Genomic DNA, 20,232 nt, shown 5'->3' with positions numbered 1-20,232 from the left:
TTCCACTAGCAAATCTCTTGAAGGGGAAGGGTAAATACCCCTCTTACAACTTTTTACAAGCGGTTCACTCTTTTACAGATTTTTAGCAAAAAAGAAGGAGGTGAACACTAGCAAATTGAAAACAAGACTAGCAAAGACTTTTCTAAGACCTTTCTCTCAATCAATTGCTTCTCAAAAAGTTGTTATCTCAGTTGAGATTTGAGGGGTATTTATAGGCCTCAAGAGGATTCAAATTTGGGCTCCAAAATTTGAATTCTCTTTGGGTTCCCGATGCTGGCGGTGCCACTGCCTGTCAGTGGCGATGCCACCGCCTGTCAGTGTCAGACACTTGCAGTGGACGGGCGGTGCCACCGCCCAGCTCTCGGGCGCTGGGCGGTGCAACCGCCCAGTCTGGCGGTGCCACCGCCAGACCCTTCATTTCACTGGTTGGGCTTCAAATTTAGCCCAAACCAAGTCTAATTTTGGGCCCAATTGGCCCCTAACCAAGATATAGAATTATCTCTTAATCCTAATCCTAATTACAAGTGAACTACATAACACAAAAACATCCTAAGCAAGTTTTCAACCGCGAACGTCGAGTCTTGTTCCGGTGAGCTTTCCGACGAACTTCTTCCGACGGACTACTAGCAAGCTCCCGATCTTGTGATGACTTTAACGAGTAGCCGAGCCTTCTCGGTGATCTCTGTGAACCTCCGATGATCTCTTCGGCGAACTTCCAAAAATTCCAATAGGTTCCCGATTTCTTCTCGGTTGGTTCCGGCAGCATCTCCGACGATTCTTCGGACTCTTAAATGTCCATCGAACTTGACTCCGGTATTCTTGCTTTGTGTTTTCTGGTTATCGTAGTTAATCATGCACACTTAACTCAATAATATGGATTAGATCAATTAACCCATCAATTGATTTTATCATCAAAATTCGAGATTCAACAATAATACCCACAAGTTTCCTTGGGGTATCCCACAAATTTGCATCGCATTGTCCTTTATTCTAACTTATCGGGGTTGTGTCTTTTAACGTGGGCAGGACAACCCCAAATCTTAACAACCTTAAGATCAGGCTTCTTCTCTTTCCATATCTCATATGGTGTAGACACTACCGACTTAGTTAGAACTCTGTTCAGAAGGTAAGCTGCGGTTTCTAGGGCATATCCCCAGAATGAGATGGGTAGGTTAGCGAAACTCATCATGGACCGTACCATATCTAATAGCGTACGATTTCTCCTTTCGGAGACACCATTGAGCTAAGGTGTATAAGGAGGTGTCCATTGGGATAATATCTCATGGTCCTTGAGGAACTAAGTAAACTCTGTACTTAAGTACTCACCTCCTCGATCTGATCGAAGAGTTTTGATACTCTTTCTAGTCTGGTTCTCTACCTCATTCTTATACTCTCTAAATTTCTCAAAGGCCTCGGACTTGTACTTCATTAAGTACACATATCCATATCTTGAGAAATCATTAGTAAAGGTAATGAAGTAGGAGTAACCACCAATGGCATGAGTTGACATGGGTCCACATACATCACTATGTATGAGTTCTAACAGCTCAGTGGCTCTCTCTCCAATTCCACTAAATGGAGAGTTGGTTAGTTTTCCATGAAGGCAAGGCTCATAAGTTGCATATGACACATAGTCGAATGGATTTAGATATCCATCATTTAGCAACTTTTGAATCCTTATTTCATAGATGTGACCTAGCCTATAATGCCATAGGTATGCACTATTTATCTCATCTCGTTTCCTCTTGGATACATTTATATTCATGATATGTACCTGAAGCTTCATCAAGTTTTTGTTTCGCCCTTTCTGCAAGGTACTATTTACAGTTCCTTTTCCAGTGCCCATCTTTACCACAGTGGAAGTACTGGCCTTTGTCCTTTGCTGGGTCTTTCTTAGCAACCTTTGCTTTACCTGGTCTGCCCTTGCCCTTTCCCTTCTTAAGGGACCTTTCTGCTTTCCTTTTTTTCCGGTCGCACTAGTGTAGAGAATTGGCTTCTCTTTCTTAATAGTACTCTCTACCTCCCTCAACATATTGAGGAGCTCTGGGAGAGTCACCTCAAGCTTGTTTATATTAAAATTCATTATGAATTGTGAAAAGAAATCTGGTAGAGACTGAAGCACAATGTCCACACACAGGTTATCTTCTAGGACTATTCCTAGACCTGTAAGTTTCTCTATCCACTCAATCATCTTTAGGAATGGTTCTGAACCGGTGTCAGTCATCTAAGCGCGGAAGAGGCTCTTGGATATCTCATATCGTTGAGTCCCTCCCTGTTCCTCAAACAATTTACAGACATGTAGGAGAATGGATCTGGCATCCATCTTTTCATGTTGTCTCTGTAACTCAGGAGTTATAGAGCCCAACATATAGCACTGAGCAAGAGTGGAGTCATCAATGTACTTCACGTAGCGAGTGATCTCATCCTCGCTTGCCCCTTGTTCGGGCGTAGGCATCACTGTTTCAAGGACGTACACGATTTTCTCTACCGTAAGAACAATTCTCAAGTTATGGAGCCAATCCGTATAATTTGGACCAGTGAGGTAGTTGACATCAAGTATGCCACGTAAGAGATTTGAAAGCGACATTTTCTGAAAATAAAGATGCAGTAGAAATGAATAACATGCAGATTTTGTAAGAAATAAACTATCAAAATATGGACTTTTATCTTAATATGCTCCCATTATTTTACTAACGAGTCATGCGACACTCTCAGCACGTGAAACAGAAGTCTCCGATAGACTTCTAGTGGGGATCAGGATCCAATCAGCGTCTTAGTGTAACCTCGAGGGACTCGACCAATCACACTAAGCCTAAAAGGTAGGCAACTCTTGCCGATCACAACTCCTTGTGATTCCTGTCCTGTTCGGCCTCCGAATCACTATGGTCTCGAGGGACTCGACCAACCATGATGCTCGATTAAGTCAACACCTTCGTTATAAGATGAGTCTGATTTGATGATATACTCTCGAGGGAGTCGACCAAGCATACCATGTCCTTAGGTCACCGATGACATCTCTATGTCATAAGCAAGATAGTAAATCGCGATATAGGTGAGTCTCGAGGGACTCGACCAACTCAACCTACACCGGGAATCGGTTCCTACTTATAACGATGGATGGCCACGTGGGTCAATCTAATTGCCTCACGTTTACTAACTTAATATTATCGAGAGAGATGTTTCTGTGATTTAGTCTCCTAATATGACATTTCACACATATACATATTTAATATTTATCTACATCACATGCAAATATATATACATATCTAGTATGTGTATAAGCAATCACACTAGATGATCATGGACCACAACCTAATATGATTAGGCCCGAGCCAGTAGGCCTAATCACTCACATCAAGATCTATGTGTGTAACGGTGCATCTCAATGCCCTGTGATCGTCCATCTCATCCTCGTCGGTTCCGTCGACATCTCGATGCATCTTCAAGCATTGCAATCGTCCGACTCGTGGGTCCCGCTATCGCATCTACGCTCCCACTGCGCTCCTTATGTGATTACAACTTAATCATAGGCATGCAGGCCCTACAATAAACGAGAAATATAATGGAGGCTCGTAGACCCCAATAATAATAATCACAAGTACACACATCACACGGTCCATGATCATCCGTCCACACATCATACATCACATGTATAAATAATCATCATCATGTAGGACTACTAGATAATAATAAAAATAATAATCAACTAAACTTTTTAATTAATTAATATTTTATGAAATCAGGGACATATAGGGAATTTCTTAATTCCTAGGGGTATTTTCATAATTTAGACAAAAGACAAAAACGAAAATTTCTCAAATTTCGAGGGGCAATACTATCTTTTGCCCAGAAAACCCTAATGCCCTCATCCTCCCCTACTACTGCTGCCACCGCCTCCGCCACCCTACCGGCAGCGGGCTGTGCGGCGGAGGGCGGGGTCGCTGCGCTTGCATGCAGGCGGCATGCCCCCGCGAGTGCCACCGCCTCCTGCAGTTGGGCGCCCCCGCGAGCGCCCCTGTGGGCGTTGTCCCCTCCACGAGCGGTTTTGCGGGTGCTGCCTCGCCGGGCGGCCGCCCCTGCTGGGTTTTTGCCCGCGGGAGCAGCGGCCACAGGCGCCGCTGCCCTGCGACGCGTCACCACGCGAGAGCAGCAGACGCCGTTGCCCTTACGGCTGCTTCTGCAGGCTGCCTGCCTGCACGCATATGGCAGTGCTGCCATCTGCGATGGTAGCGAGGGCAGGAACAGTTGCTGCCTTTTTCCGCTTTTGCGTTAACGATTTTGACGTCAAAAGCTTCTCCAAAACACAACTCGAGCAGCTATGAGTCCAGCTGCATCCATCATATGGATAGGTATACAGCATACCAGTCTGTTCGGTTATCACGATGTCCCTCTCGAGTAACCTATGATCAGGATTATTTAGGATATGTGTTTAAAGGTGAATCGATCTCATTTTCGTGATCTCATCACGATCTGATTCCCATTGCACAAATCCAAGGATATCACAATATACATATGCATATATGCAATAGTTATAAAGTGATATATGCCAAAATATAATAAGCAAAAAGGATTCTGTATCAAGTCACACGTGTCATCACTCACGTGATTGGCTTGTTGGGCACCTATGACTAGCAGATCGAACCACTATAAAACTTGATTTACATTTCTGTTTTGTTTTTCATTGTTATTGATATTGCTTTAATTGCTTAATGCACTTATTCTAAGTTAAGCACATTTTCAACATTTCTAATATGGTTTTTCATCGAATGAAAGTTTTCGAATCGTCGCAAGGTTTACGAAAGCACTAATTCACCCCTCCCTCTTAATGCCAAAATGGTCCTAACAACAATGAATTCTTATGTTGTTAATAAATAAATCAAGACTAGATTTTGAGCTTTGTTTTGAGAGTCTTCAACATTTAAACAAGAGTAAACTTGTGTATAGAGGCGATGTAGTCCTTAGAAGCCATGGGGGAATTCCACACCTCCTCCACAACTTTGAAGAAATTTGGATGAAAACTACAATAATTGAATAATTGAAAACATTAACTAATCATTCTTTGTTTACATAAACAAACTATAGTTGTTGCATGATCGAATATGTTAGGAGATAGAAACCAAGCCTCTAAGTCCAGGAGGTAGAAAGCAAGCCTCTAAATTCACAAAACTAGAAATCCAACTTTAGTTAATAAGCACACGGTTTAGTTTACTCTTAATTTATTGCACACCCATTATGTTGTTGACCACTTAAGATGTTGCACTTTTATTTGTAGATCAAATAACCCCAATTCAATAAGATAATCAGTAATCTTTATAAAAGTTGAATTTAAAATAGGGCACCCACTAACTTTGTCTTAAAGATAGAAAATCATGTTAAAATCACTCAGACTATCTGATAGAATTTAAGAATTTAGAGGAGAGATTACCAAAGCTCTTTATAGTCAGTTTCAATGTAGAGCTTGAGAATACCCATGAATATCCTTGAGAATACCAAGCATAACTTAAGAAGAGAAATTCAGTATACCGATAAACATGCATGAAGGATATCAAATGCATCAAATCCAAGAAGCACTAGAGCAATTAGTAAAACACCTTCAATTATGAAATAAGTCCTTAAGAATAGTAAGTATTTTATTTTTCTAAACCAGAGGCTCCAAACTAAAGAAATAATCTATGTAGTTCTTAATGAGAGAATCCCTAAGAGTTTTTTGTTTTAAAGGAGCATTACGTCTCCTAATATTTTATATAACAAAATTAATCATAAGGAGGGTCGGGGTATAGAATATTTTCCTAAGGGGTCTTGGATAGTACCCTTCCACTTTTCTATACTCATAATAATTTTTGAAAACCCATATTTGTCAAAAGGTATTTATTATCAGTCTCATCTTCCACTTTAGAGAGGAGGAAGAATTTGTCTGAGATCTTCGATCTTCCAACTACTTCAATGGTCCTAGCAAGAGTAAGTGCTTTAGATTTTACAGATAATGACTTCGACTAAAGAGGCTTGTTTGTGATCCTAGACTTGAGCCCTTTTAGGGTGGGAAGAACTATAAGTATTCATAGAATTACATTCTTCTGAAGGTTGATCTCCCTCTTTACCCTCTCTTGCTTGTATAAGTTATTTCACTTATAATCTCGAAGGAGCCTATTATAATTTGATAGGATCGATTTCAGAACCCAAATGATCTTTGCACTTGTTTTTAAGTAATTCCTTGTGATATGATCAAAAATATTATAATAGGAGCAATACACAAGCTGGTTTAATCATGCTTATCATTTAGAGTGATATGAATAGAATCGGATAGCTTTTTGCATATAGAAATCTCTGATGTCTCTTTTACTAGTTAGCTTATTCTTAAATAGAGGTTTGTTGATGTCACTTGCTATTGAACTAAGGAATTTAGGATTCTACATAAATATTCGCACTAGAAAGCTTATTCATCTTATGATGGGCGTTAGAAGAGGATGTAGTATTCATCTTGTTCGCACTAGATAGGTCCAAATCAACATTTGGATGGGCAAAAGAAGCAATCCGATTTGAGCTTGCGTATGTGGAGGCTTGCAGATCGGATGGAGAAGCCAAACCTAGTTTGAGAGGGCTTTGCTTATTAACTAGTAGAAGGAAGGGGTCCACTCCATGTTGAATAGATTAGGATAGTAACGCATCCATGCACGAAGAAAGAAATACTCATGGATTCTATTAAGTGATCGGAAATAGGATTTTGGAAGGAGTCATAATCACGGTTTCTGATTTCGAGGAGTGCAACACATCCTCACACGAAGAAGGAATTGTTGGAAAGAATAGAAGACAAGAAGAATTATTGAAGAAGATGTTTCCCTATTTATACAAATTAAGAGGGAGGATTTCCCTCAACAAAGTAGAAAGATTTCCTAATACAGTTAGGGATCTTATCATAGTAGAGAGTTTTACACATATAGTTAGGAAAATCTTATCTGCTATCATGCCCCCGCAAGATGGTGCTCCTATTAAGGATACTAATCTTGGATTGATGCAAAGCAAACAGTTTACGAGTGAGAGGCTTTGTGAATAGGGCAAGAGCAGATCGCTGCTGTTGTTGCGGCTGCGACGGAGGCAATGTTACAGTGATACTACAGTAGAGGAGGAAGCTGCAGTAGATGAGGTAGCTACAACAGAGGAGGTAGTTGTAGTAGAGGAGAAAGCATAGAAGAAACTGTAGTAGAGGAGGTAACTGCAACGATGCTACAGTAGAGGAGAAAGCTGCAGCGATGTTATAGCAGAGGAGAAAGCTGTAGCAGAGGTGCAGTAGAGGAGGTAGCTACAATAGAAGAGGAAGCTACAATAGAGGATAGAGAAAGCTGTAGTGATGCTATAGCAAAGGAGAAAGCTGTAGCAGAGATGTAGCAGAGGAGATAGCTACAGCAGAAGAGAAAGCTGCAGTAGAGGAGGTGTTGAATCTCGTATTTTGATGATGAAACAACTTGATATGTGTTTATGATTTAAACTGCATTTTGAGCGATGCAGGTCTACTCGATCAGGTTTAGACAGTTGAGGCAGGAGGAATTGACGTTGCGCCGGAAGAGATCACGTCAGGATATTTGATGGCTTAATGCTTCGGATGTCGGGCATCGGGCCAAGGAGAGCAAAATTGCGCCAAGGATATCGGGGTTACGGAGGTCAACCGCCGATTGGGCAACAAGCCGCAAGAGAGGACGATGCACCGAAGAATCGGACGAAGCGCCAACCAATGACGTGCCGGGCAACAGAATGTCAATTCGCATTGTAATAATTGTCTAGATCGGAGTTAAGTTTTGGTTTGTGTGTGCAGGATTAACTACGATAACGATGAAGACATAAAGCGAAACAAAGTGCTGGAGTCAAGCGCGAAGGATTCGTTGGGAGTTCGAGAGTTCGACGGAAGTCCGAAGGTTCGTCGGGAATGCTATCGGAACTAGCCGAGAATGAGTAGGGAGCTTGCCAAAGGGTTTTTCGGAAGCTCGCCGGAAGGTTCGTTGGAAGTTCGCAGAGCTCACTGAGAAAGATCGAAGCTTACCAAAGAAGCTCGTTGGAACTCGCCAAGATCAAATCGTGAAGTCTAGGAGCTTACCGGGAGTCCGTAGAATGGTTTCCGAGAGTTTATCGAAAGACCATCGGAAGTTCGCCGGAAGCTTGCCGGAAGAAGTCTTGACTTACGGACTTTGTAATAGCTTAGAAAATATCTTTAAATTCATAGTTAGCACGTTAATTAGGGTTAGGATTAGGTGTTAATCCTATAACCCAAGTAGGGGCCAATTGGGCCCGAGTTCGGACTGGTTTGGGCCAAGTTTGGAGCCCAACCAGTGAGCTGAATTGGCCTAGGCGGTGGCACCGCCCAGCACCCGAGAGCTAGGCGGTGACACCTCCTGGGCTAGGTAGTTGCACCGCCCAGCACCCGAGCGCTGGGCGGTGGCACCGCCAGCATCGGGAACATAAGAGAATTCAAATTTTTGGAGCCCAAATTTGAATTCTCTTGAGGCCTATAAATACCCCTCAAGTCTCAGTTGAGAAGACAACTCTTTGAGCAGCAAGTGATTGAGAGAAAAGTCTTAGAAGAGTATTTGCCTTTCTTGTTTTCAATTTGCTAGAGAGTTCTCCTCCTTCTTTCTTGCTGAAAATTTGTAAGAGGTTGAACTGCTTGTAAAAGGTTGTAAGAGGGGTATTTGCCCTTCCATTTCAAGAGATTTGCTAGTGGAAGGTGGGAGCCTCATCGAAGAGGGGCCTCGCAAGTGGATATAGGTCATTTGACCGAGCCACTCTAAAATTGGCGTGATCTCTGGTTTGCATTTCATTATTGCTATTTACATTACTACAAACCTTCTTACATGCTTTAGTTCCTTATTACCTTTGCTGCGCAACTTTAAGAATACGCTTTCATGTTAAGCTTTTCAAGTTCCGTTCTTATCGTACAAAAGATTTGTCGAAACTAATGTTTTAATCTTCTGCACTAATTCAGCCCCCCCCCCCCCCCCTCTTAGTGTCGCTCCGATCCTAACAATTGGTATCAGAGCTCGGTATTTCTTATTTCGGATTTACACCCGAGAGAAATGGCTCTTCATGGCTTTCAAGAGGGCTTATCGGTTTTTCGTCCACCGTTGTTTAACGGATTGGACTACACTTATTGGAAAACTCGAATGAGAGTTTTCTTGATTTCTATGAATTTGGATTTATGGAATATCGTTGAAAACAGTTTTCAACTTCCCTCTAAACCAATGAACGAATGGTCGGATTTGGAGAAGAAATATTTTTCTTTAAACGCAAAGGCTATGAATGCCTTATTTTGCGCTTTGGACAAAAATGAGTTCAATCGGATTTCTACGTGCGAAACGGCTTTCGATATTTGGCGAACACTTGAAATCACGCACGAAGGAACTAGTAGAGTCAAAGACTCGAAAGTTAACATTTTATTGCATGATTTTGAGCTTTTTCAAATGCAACCAAGCGAGACTATAGGCGACATGTACACCCGTTTCACGGATGTCGTCAATAATCTAAGAGTTCTTGGTAAATCTTTTTCGAATTTTGATCTCGTAAGCAAGATCTTAAGATCCCTTCCAAAAAGGTGGGATTCTAAAATAACCGTAATACAAGAAACAAAAGATTTAAATATTTTTCCACTTGAAGAACTAATTGGTTTGTTGATGACATATGAAATGGTGCACAATTCACATGATAAACAAAATCACCTTCCAAAGAACATGAAGGATTTGGAACTCCGGACAAATGGATACCACTTGAGCAATGACTCAAGTGATGAGGACAATGATGAACTTGAATTTCGAACACTAAATATTAATAAGTTTATTAAACAAAAATCTAAAATAAACAATGAACTTGAACGGAGGAAGAGGCCAAAGAAGAGGAAGGCAACCAAGGATGAATCAAGAACTTCCAAAGGTGAAACAGCGAATTGGGCTTTGACGGGCTTCGACTACAAGGTAAGTAACTCAACTCTCTTGAATTATTTTGAAATTACTTGATGTTTTCCATGATGCATTTTCTCTTTTCTTTTGAATAATTATTTTTCTTGAAAATTGTATGTTTTATGTTAATAGAATAAAATGTTAGATTTAAATAATCATATATATGTGCTTGAGAAGCAAGAATGTGTATTTTGATGATTTCCATATTAACCTTCAATGATGATGCATGGTTTTTATATGGAAGGCTTGATGATTTTTTTTTAAAACCTTGTCTTTGGTTTTCAAACATGATGTATGTTTTTGACATAAGAACAAAACTTGAGCATGCTAATATAAAGTCAATCACATAAATTAAAACTAAAGAAGTTTTAGTTAACTATAAGAATCATTCAAAATTATGTTCAATGAAACCATTGCATAATGATGTAATGAAAATATTAAACATTTTGAAACCATGTATTAGTGTCATGCATAATGATCATGCTTAATAAATTTTGAAATTATGCATATGAATCTTGTGATTTATGGATTATTGATTTTTACCATAATGAAAGTGCCTTATTAATCTTTGTTGTAATAAATCTTACACTTTCGGTTTTAAACATTATACATATTTTTATTTGGTATAAGTGAAATAAAATCATATGAATTGAAACAACTAAAAAGAGGAAAATATTTTTTCCTTGAAAAATTATTTTTCTCTATCCTATTGATCTTGATGTTTATTATGATAAATCTATGTATACCATTTTGAATCTCTTGAAAGTAATGTTGATATTTTGATGATTTAAATTTGAAATGAGTTTTATCAAAATCATGATATTGATTTCTTGGAATAACATGAGATTAACTTTGATGATCATTTTGATTCATGGAATTTTGGATTCATGACTTGGTCTTACATTTATTTATGAGATGGTTGAAATCTTTATACGTTTGAATTCTTCCCTTCTCCTTTCAATTTATGCATGTTATATGTTAAAGATTTAAAACTATGTTTTGGTATCATGCATATCAAAGAAATATTGATGTGACAAATTGAATAAGTTGAAAATGAATGATGATTTTTCTCTTGAATATAACTTGTGATATTTTTTTTATATAAATCATCATTTTGATTTCTCGACATTCGATACATGAGATTTTATTATAAATCAAAATTTCTCATTAATCGATCTTCTACGATTTTACTTGATATTCTCTTAAGAGGAGATTTTCTAAATGAATCATGATTTTTCCTTGTGAGTTCTTGGAGTTATTACTTGATTTTTCTTTTAAAACAAGACCTCTTCTTTGTACTCCTATGATTTTTCTTGATATTTTATTTAAAGAAGATATTTACTATATGAATCATGTCTTTTGGTATTCAAATGATTTTATCCTTCATGACATGATTTCTTTGTATTTATGGCTTGCATGACTTGAAATGTTTTGGTATCATGCATGCAATGATGAAATATTCATAAAGTTAAAATGATGTATGCAATACTTATAATAATGATGTACATGATGTATTTATTGCATATGATTTGTATCATGAATGCTTTAAATGATGAATGTTTGGTATCATGATCAACATGTTGATAAATGCTTGAAAATTTTAATGTTTGAGTATCATATATGATATGCTTATTAATGATGATTGATTTATTTTTCGGTATCGTGCATGAAAAATAAGGTTATTGAAATTGTGTATGTTTTAATTTGAATATATAACGATGCACAAATAAGAATGATGCTTACCTTTGTCATAATATGAAAATTGATATAAGGGTCTTCCCTTCTTTTTGACAATGACAAAGGGGGAGCAAGAATTTCTAGCGTAGACATCATGAAAAGAGACAAATTAACTAGCTTGCACAATTCAAGATGAAAGCAAAAAATGCACTTCTCAAAAGAGAAGATGCAAATGTAACATTTGCCAAATTGTTTGCTTGCCTCATGTAAAACATTATCTCTTGCTAGTTTGGCATTTTTGCTAGCTTGTATGTTGCAAAACTTGATCACTTTTTCAAACATTTTGCTAGCTTACACTTTGTAAAGAAAGCAAAAATGGCACTTCTAGAAGAAAGAGCTTGTTATTTTGAACATCACAAGCTTGCCTATCTTAAGAAACAAAAATTGCAAAAGTGCTATCTTGCCTATCTCAAGAAGCAAAACTTGCAACTTGCGCATTGCAATAGGAAGCAAGAATTATGAGCTTACACAAGAAAGCTATCTTGCATTTGCTTTCGAAATTTTTGCTAGCTTGTATATTGTGAAACTTACATATCGTAAAAATTGCTAGCTTGTAGTCTAAAGAGAAGCAAAAAGTTGCTATCTCAAAAGAAGCAAATGTGCTATCTTTCCTATCTTAAGAGGCAAAAATGCTAACTTGCACATCTAGCAAAACTTGACAAATTTGCATATTTCAAGAAGCAAGAGTTGCTTTCTTGAACATCTCAATATTGCTAGCTTGCATGATGTAGAACTTACTATCTTGAACATTACCAAAAGTGCTATCTTGTATGCTGTAAAACTTGCATATCTAAAACTTGATAGCTTGAATGTCCTAAGCATGATGCATTACTTGCTAAATTTTCTAGCTTCAAAACTGCATGATGATAAAACTTAATATTATGTTTTTCATGCAATGAGTTGAACTTATATTACAAACACAAAGAATAGTTGTACTTCTCCTTTTTGTTGATGACAAAGGGGGAGAAGTATGTTGATGACATGATATGCATAAGTTTATGCATATGTTCATGATGATGTGTTGCAAGTATTCTGTTAGAACCCTTGCAGATTCTAAACTTGGGGTTGATCTCTTTAGGGGATCGACCTCCTTGGAACTCTATAGGGGTTCCTCCCTCCAAGTTGCTGCTCAAAGGCTGCAGAAAAGATTCATCTATTGCTTAAGAAAAGAGAAGGAATACATGGCTATTTATAGGGCTTCTAAATCCTAACTCCTAATAGGACTCCTACTTAAGACTCTTACTTCTAACCAACTCCTAATAGGACTCCTACTCAAGACTCCTATTCCCTTACGACTCCTAATTCTTCTTTAAGAAAAAACCTCCTACATGAATGTCCCTCACAATTAGGACTCTCCTAGCTAGAGTCCTAACAGAATGTCCCTCTCAATTAGGACTCTCCTAGCTAGAGTCCTAACATTTTTACATGAATGTCCCTCTCAATTAGGACTCTCCAAGCTAGAGTCCTAACAGACCCCGCCCTCTTCAAATCAGCCTTGTCCTCGAGGCTGATGATTCATGAATTCTGGGAATTTGATCTTCAAGTCGTCATAGTTCTCCCAAGTGGCATCTTCTTTTGGTAGGTTCGCCCACTGTATTAGCACTTCATTAGTGGGTCGTCGTCGTCGAGTCACGATCCGTCGATCAATAATGGCACTTGGCTGGGTCTAGAGTTCTCTTTGGGTAGTCATATTTGGTGGGTGGCTTTGGGCTGTCTCCAAGCACCTGTTTAAAACTTCCGGTTGGCTGTTGGTTTGTAGGTGATATGTCGTACTCCTTTTCAATTTAGTACCCTGCATATAGAATAACTTTGTCCAAAATCTGCTATTGAAGATGCAAGTAGAATTTGTCACAAGCACAATGCGTCCCTTATAGTGTAATTCTTTTGAGTCCCAATTGTAATGAGCCATGGGGCTTGGTGCTTCCTCTAATTTTTTTATAATCTTACTAGTATCTGAATCTTCCTGCCATTCCATCTTAATATCCTCAAGGAAGTCACTGGTCGGAAATGAAACAGTCGAAACTTCAACTTGCTCGGGTAGCTGCGAAAGCGCATCTGTAAGAACATTCTCTTTCCCCTTTTTGTAAGTTATTTCAAAATCAAATCCAAGAAGTTTTGTTACCCATTTTTGCTGCTCGGGGGAAGATATCTTCTGCTCCAAGAGATATTTTAGGCTTTTATGGTCGGTCTTGATTTGAAAGTATCGCCTGATCAAGTACAATCTCCATCTCGTTGCTGCGCGCACAATGGCGAGCATCTCCTTATCATATGTTGACATATTTTGATCGGAGGGAGATAATGCCTTGCTAGTGTATGCGAGTGGTCGACCATCTTGCATGAGAATGGCTCCAATTCTGACTCCAGATGTGTCGGCCTCAATAATGAAGGGTCGGTTGAAATCTGGTAGTGTTAGCACCGGCATCGTCGTCATGGCTGCCTTAAGTTTGTCGAAGGCAGCGGAGGCTCTGTCCAACCATTGGAAGACATCTTTTTCTAGTAATAAAGTAAGTGGTGCACTGATCTTTCCATAGTTTTTCACGAACTTGCGGTAGTAGCCTGTTAAACCCAGAAAGCCATGTAGCAATTTTATGTTTCTCGAGGTCGGCCAGTTTTGCATTGCTCCAATTTTGAAGGGGTCCACTACCACACCTTCCTCTGATATGATATGCCCAAGATATTCCACCTTTTGTTGAAGAAAGCAAAAATTCGTGGTTGTTGTGTGTTCAAAAGGTGGTTTTCCGTATGTCTTCTTCGCATGCTCGTATTTGATGATACCCGGATCAAAGGTCCAGCTTTGTAAAGATTTGTGCTCCCTTTCATCTAGCAATTCATCTACTATTGGAATAAAGTATTTGTCCTTGATGATTATGCCATTGAGAGCTCGGTAATCAACACATATTCGCCTTGTTCCGTCCTTCTTGCGTACAAGTAGCACCGGCGAAGAGTAGAGGTTGCAACTTGGCCGAATAACTCCTGTTTCGAGCATATCTTTTATAATCCTTTCTATTTCATCCTTCTGGAGATGTGGATACTGATATGGCTGAGCATTTGCTGAAGATTTGCCTGGAAGAATCATTATACAATGATCATGCCGATAGGTAAGAGGTAGGTTGCGCGGTTCGTCAAATATATTTGAAAATTCAGCAAGCAAAGGAACTAGATTTGGATCTTCAAATTCTGTTGGCTCTCCCTTAGTTTGCTGCTCAAGTTGTACCAAAAAGCCGCTGCATGCTTTATGCAAAACATTCTCCATTTGTTGTGTGCAAATCGTTGTTATGTCGCCCCCACGTTTCCCGTGCAATGTCACCTGTTTCTCCTTACTGTAAAATTTCATAATTAGTTTCATAAAATTCCAAGAAATATCACCTAATGTCGTCAACCATTTAATTCTGAGCATGGCCTCATGATTGTTAAGAGAGAGAAGGAAGAAATCTGCAATTATCTCTTGGTCCTGCAGCAATAGTTTCTCCTGCAAGCGTCTATGATCACAATTCAAAATCCGTCCGTCGGTGACCTTAACATCAAACCTGCAGCGATTCTCGATAGGTAATGATATCCGAACAGCAAGCTTACTATTTAGGAAGTTAGTAGTACTGCCCGTGTCGATGAGAACAGTGATTGGTTGTTGTTTGAGAAGGCCTCCAATTTTCATCGTTTGCGGGTTTGAGTAGCTAGCTAGTGTATGTACCGTAACTTCGGTCGGTTGTGGCTCTTCTTCTGCATCTTCTTCTTCATGTTCAAGGCTCTCTTTTGGATGTTCAATGACCTCTTCTTCTATCGGTTCAATCATAAGAAGTCCCCCTTTACTACAGCGATGCTCACGGCTCCACGGCTCGTCACAATGCCAACATAACCCCTTCGCATATTGCTCCCGAAGCTCTTCTCTTGTTAACCTCTTTAGTGTAGGGACTTGGTCGACAATAGGGAGGGCTAAGGGCTTCAATATTACTGGTTGAGGAGAGACCCTAGTCCTCCGAGCTTCATGGTTCAATTGCTCCTCTTGATGTCGTGCGAAAGAGATGGCTGCCATAAGCGTATACGGTTGTCGCGCTTTAACTTCTCCTCGGATCTCCGGCTTCAAGCCCTCAATGAAGGTCCACAATAGCTGTTTTTGAGACCAATCATGAGTTTGATTAGATAACCTTTCAAACCTGGTTTGGTACTCCTTAATGGTGGAGGTTTGTTGGATCTTTGCTAGTTGTTCGTCAATATTCTCGTAATCGGTTGGTCTGAAGCGAATCAGCAGTCCTTCTTTGAATTGTCGCCATGAAAGGACTCCATAAGTATGTTCAAACTAGTCAAACCACTGTATAGCATCCCCTTCAAGATGTATAGCTGCAATTTTCACCATAGATACATCCGCGGTTTTGTGGTACCGAAAATATCGCTCCGCGCGTGAGATCCAACCAATCGGGTCTCCTTCTTCCCATCTAGGGAAGTCCACTCTCATGCATGAATAGTTGGGATTGGTCATAGAGCTTCCCCTCTCTTGGAAGTCATATCTTTGGGGTTGGTGTGATTGGGCAAAGCTCTCTCCTTGATGTGATTTCTTCGGGCTTAGTGGTCGGCCCAATCTGAGTTCGGTAAAGAGCATCCGAATCTTATCCTCTATTCGTGCCTCCAAGGCTTTGAATTTAGCATTGATTACCTCCTTAGATGCCATAATATATGCCTCCAAATCTATGATGTTAAGATCTCTCTTTTGTTGTTAGGTTAAAGGCATGTATAGGTTGAGAGAAGTGATGGTCAAAAGGGTTGGTGGATTGGTAGATGTAGGCTACGATTTAGGCTTGTTTTGTGGCAGTTTTGGGAGCAGTTTGAGGGTGTGGTTTAGTAGAGTTTTAGGGCTGTGGTTGAAAGTTTTGGATCTGTGGTAGATGGTAGCAAAGGTTTGACAGAAATCCGTGGAAGTTGCAGCAAGTATGTGCTGTCTTGTAAGAGTAGAATTGTCGTCGAAGAAACAACGGTTTCTCGACGTAATTTCCACCAAAAACTTGAGAGAATTAAGAAGGGAATTGATAGCAAAATCACAGTTTATATGACAGCAAGGATATCTAATTTAATCAAGAAAATTTTGGCAGTATAACAGCAAGGTAATTGGTGCAAGTTGCAATTGCAGAATTATCGTCGAAAAATTTCAGCGGGTTACGATGAAAATTTGCAGCAACATAAAATCGTTTTTAGAGATGAATTTCTTAATAGATCAATCTTAGATGGAAGCCAAGATGATCTATGAAGTGTATAAGAAATTTCATTCAAAAAAGATTGCAAATAGATGGGTTAAGGCAATGATATGCAGCTGAAATTTTCTGCAGCATAGATTTTCAAGTGCAGCAGATTGGACATAAAAGATCAGTAGTTTATATTGAGAATTTTTCGATGAAACCAAAGGGAAATCTACTGTTAGGAAGTGTCAAAGATGTCATAAAAATTTCGTAGAAATTTGGATAGAAAAAGCACAGTAGCAAGATCAAACAGATGGTGCTATGCGGCTTGAATTCTGCAATTCAAGTGCAGCAGTTTGGACATAAAAGATCAGTAGTTTATATTGAGAATTTTTTGATGAAACCAAAGGGAAATCCACTGTTAAGAAGTGTCAAAGATGTCATAAAAATTTCGTAGAAATTTGGATAGAAAAAGCATAGTAGCAAGATCAAACAGATGGTGCTATGCGGCTGGAATTCTGCAATGTATCTTTCGTCGTAGAGATGAAAACTTTGTGACGAAAAGTTTATGCAGCAATATAGGAACGATTTTTTTTTTTTTTTTTGGATTTTCGAATAAGGATAACTAAATTACAGCATCAGTAAGGTAGGAAACCAGAACCTATTGCAATTCACGGGGAGATCAAAAGATGATCCGTGGTGGTGGAGATAATGACGGAATTCGGTGACGATCTTTTAAGCAATTATGGGAATTGCTTTGGATGGTTGTAGAGGGTTGATGGATGGCTGTGGAAGGGCAGCGAGACACCAAGAACGCTGCTCTGATACCAGGTGTTAGAACCCTTGCAGATTCTAAACTTGGGGTTGATCTCTTTAGGGGATCGGCCTCCTTGGAACTCTATAGGGGTTCCTCCCTCCAAGTTGCTGCTCAAAGGCTGCAGAAAAGATTCATCTATTGCTTAAGAAAAGAGAAGGAATACATGGCTATTTATAGGGCTTCTAAATCCTAACTCCTAATAGGACTCCTACTTAAGACTCTTACTTCTAACCAACTCCTAATAGGACTCCTACTCAAGACTCCTATTCCCTTACAACTCCTAATTCTTCTTTAAGAAAAAACCTCCTACATGAATGCCCCTCACAATTAGGACTCTCCTAGCTAGAGTCCTAACAGAATGTCCCTCTCAATTAGGACTCTCCTAGCTAGAGTCCTAACATTTTTACATGAATGTCCCTCTCAATTAGGACTCTCCAAGCTAGAGTCCTAACATATTCATGATGAATATTGCAATGACTTGAATTCAGTTTGAATTCAAGGTTCTATCAATATGGCATATTGATAGAGGGAGTTTGTTTAAACTCCGGGAGTTAAAGGTTAACTCCGTCATCAAGTGGTTGTCATCATCAAAAAGGGGGAGATTGTTGAATCTCGTATTTTGATGATGAAATAACTTGATATGTGTTTATGATTTAAACTGTATTTTGAGCGATGCAGGTCTACTCGATCAGGTTTAGACAGTTGACGCAGGAGGAATTGACGTTGCGCCGGAAGAGATCACGTCAGGATATTGGATGGCTTAATGCTTCGGATGTCGGGCATCGGGCCAAGGAGAGCGAAATTGCGCCAAGGATATCAGGGTTGCGGAGGTCAACCGTCGATTGGGCAACAAGCCGCAAGAGAGGACGATGCACCGAAGAATCGGACGAAGCGCCAACCAATGACGTGCCGGGCAACAGAATGTCAATTCGCGTTGTAATAATTGTCTAAATCGGAGTTGAGTTTTGGTTTGTGTGTGCAGGATTAACTACGATAACGATGAAGACATAAAGCGAAACAAAGTGCTGGAGTCAAGCGCGAAGGATTCGTTGGGAGTTCGAGAGTTCGACGGAAGTCTGAAGGTTCGTCGGGAATGCTGCCGGAACTAGCCGAGAATGAGTAGGGAGCTTGCCGAAGTGTTTTTCGGAAGCTCGCCGGAAGGTTCGTTGGAAGTTCGCGGAGCTCACCGAGAAAGATCAGAGCTTACCAAAGAAGCTCGTTGGAACTCGCCAAGATCAAATCGTGAAGTCTAGGAGCTTACCGGGAGTCCGCAGAATGGTTTCCGAGAGTTTATCGGAAGACTGTCGGAAGTTCGCCGGAAGCTCGCCGGAAGCTCGCTGGAAGAAGTCTTGACTTACGGACTTTGTAATAGCTTAGAAAATATCTTTAAATTTTTAGTTAGCACGTTAATTAGGGTTAGGATTAGGTGTTAATCCTATAACCCAAGTAGGGGCCAATTGGGCCCGAGTTCGGACTGGTTTGGGCCAAGTTTGGAGCCCAACCAGTGAGTTGAATTGGCCTAGGCGGTGGCACCGCCCAGCACCCGAGAGCTGGGCGGTGACACCTCCTGGGCTGGGCGGTTGCACCGCCCAGCACCCGAGCGCTGGGCGGTGGCACCGCCAACATCGGGAACATAAGAGAATTCAAATTTTTGGAGCCCAAATTTGAATCCTCTTGAGGCCTATAAATACTCCTCAAGTCTCAACTGAGAAGACAACTCTTTGAGCAGTAAGTGATTGAGAGAAAAGTCTTAGAAGAGTCTTTGCCTTTCTTGTTTTCAATTTGCTAGAGAGTTCTCCTCCTTCTTTCTTGTTGAAAATTTGTAAGAGGTTGAACTGCTTGTAAAAGGTTGTAAGAGGGGTATTTGCCCTTCCATTTCAAGAGATTTGCTAGTGGAAGGTGGGAGCCTCATCGAAGAGGGGCCTCGCAAGTGGATGTAGGTCATTTGACCGAACCACTCTAAAATCGGCATGATCTCTGGTTTGCATTTCTTTATTGCTATTTACATTACTGCAAACCTTCTTACATGCTTTAGTTCCTTATTATCTTTGCTGCGTAACTTTAAGAATACGCTTTCATGTTAAGCTTTTCAAGTTCCGTTCTTATCGTACAAAAAATTTGTCGAAACCAATGTTTTAATCCGCTGCACTAATTCAGCCCCCCCCCCCCCTCTCTTAGTGCCGCTCCGATCCTAACAGGAGGAAGCTATAGTAGAGGAGGAAGTTACAACGATACTGTAGCAGAGGAGGAAGCTGCAAAAGGAGGAATCTGCAACGATTTGGTGGAGAAATCTACAATGATTTATTAGAGAAATCTGCGGCGATTAGCTCTTAGTAAGAGCTGAGGATCGACAGTTGACAGCGAGACAACGGGCTGCGATTGATGCAGATCACAGCTTCAATGGCCGCGGAAAGAATAGAAAATAAGAAGAATTATTGAAGAAGTTATTTTATATTGAAGCTATTTTCCCCCTATTTATAAGGGAGAAGAGAGATTTCCTTACAAAATATTATTAGAGTATAGAAATTTACTCACATAGTTAGGAAAATCTTATCTGTTATCAGGAATCACGTGT

This window comes from Musa acuminata, chromosome BXJ3-8, assembly GCF_036884655.1.
Source record: "Musa acuminata AAA Group cultivar baxijiao chromosome BXJ3-8, Cavendish_Baxijiao_AAA, whole genome shotgun sequence".
Taxonomy (NCBI): domain Eukaryota; kingdom Viridiplantae; phylum Streptophyta; class Magnoliopsida; order Zingiberales; family Musaceae; genus Musa; species Musa acuminata.
Note: the sequence above shows the minus strand (reverse complement) of the source record.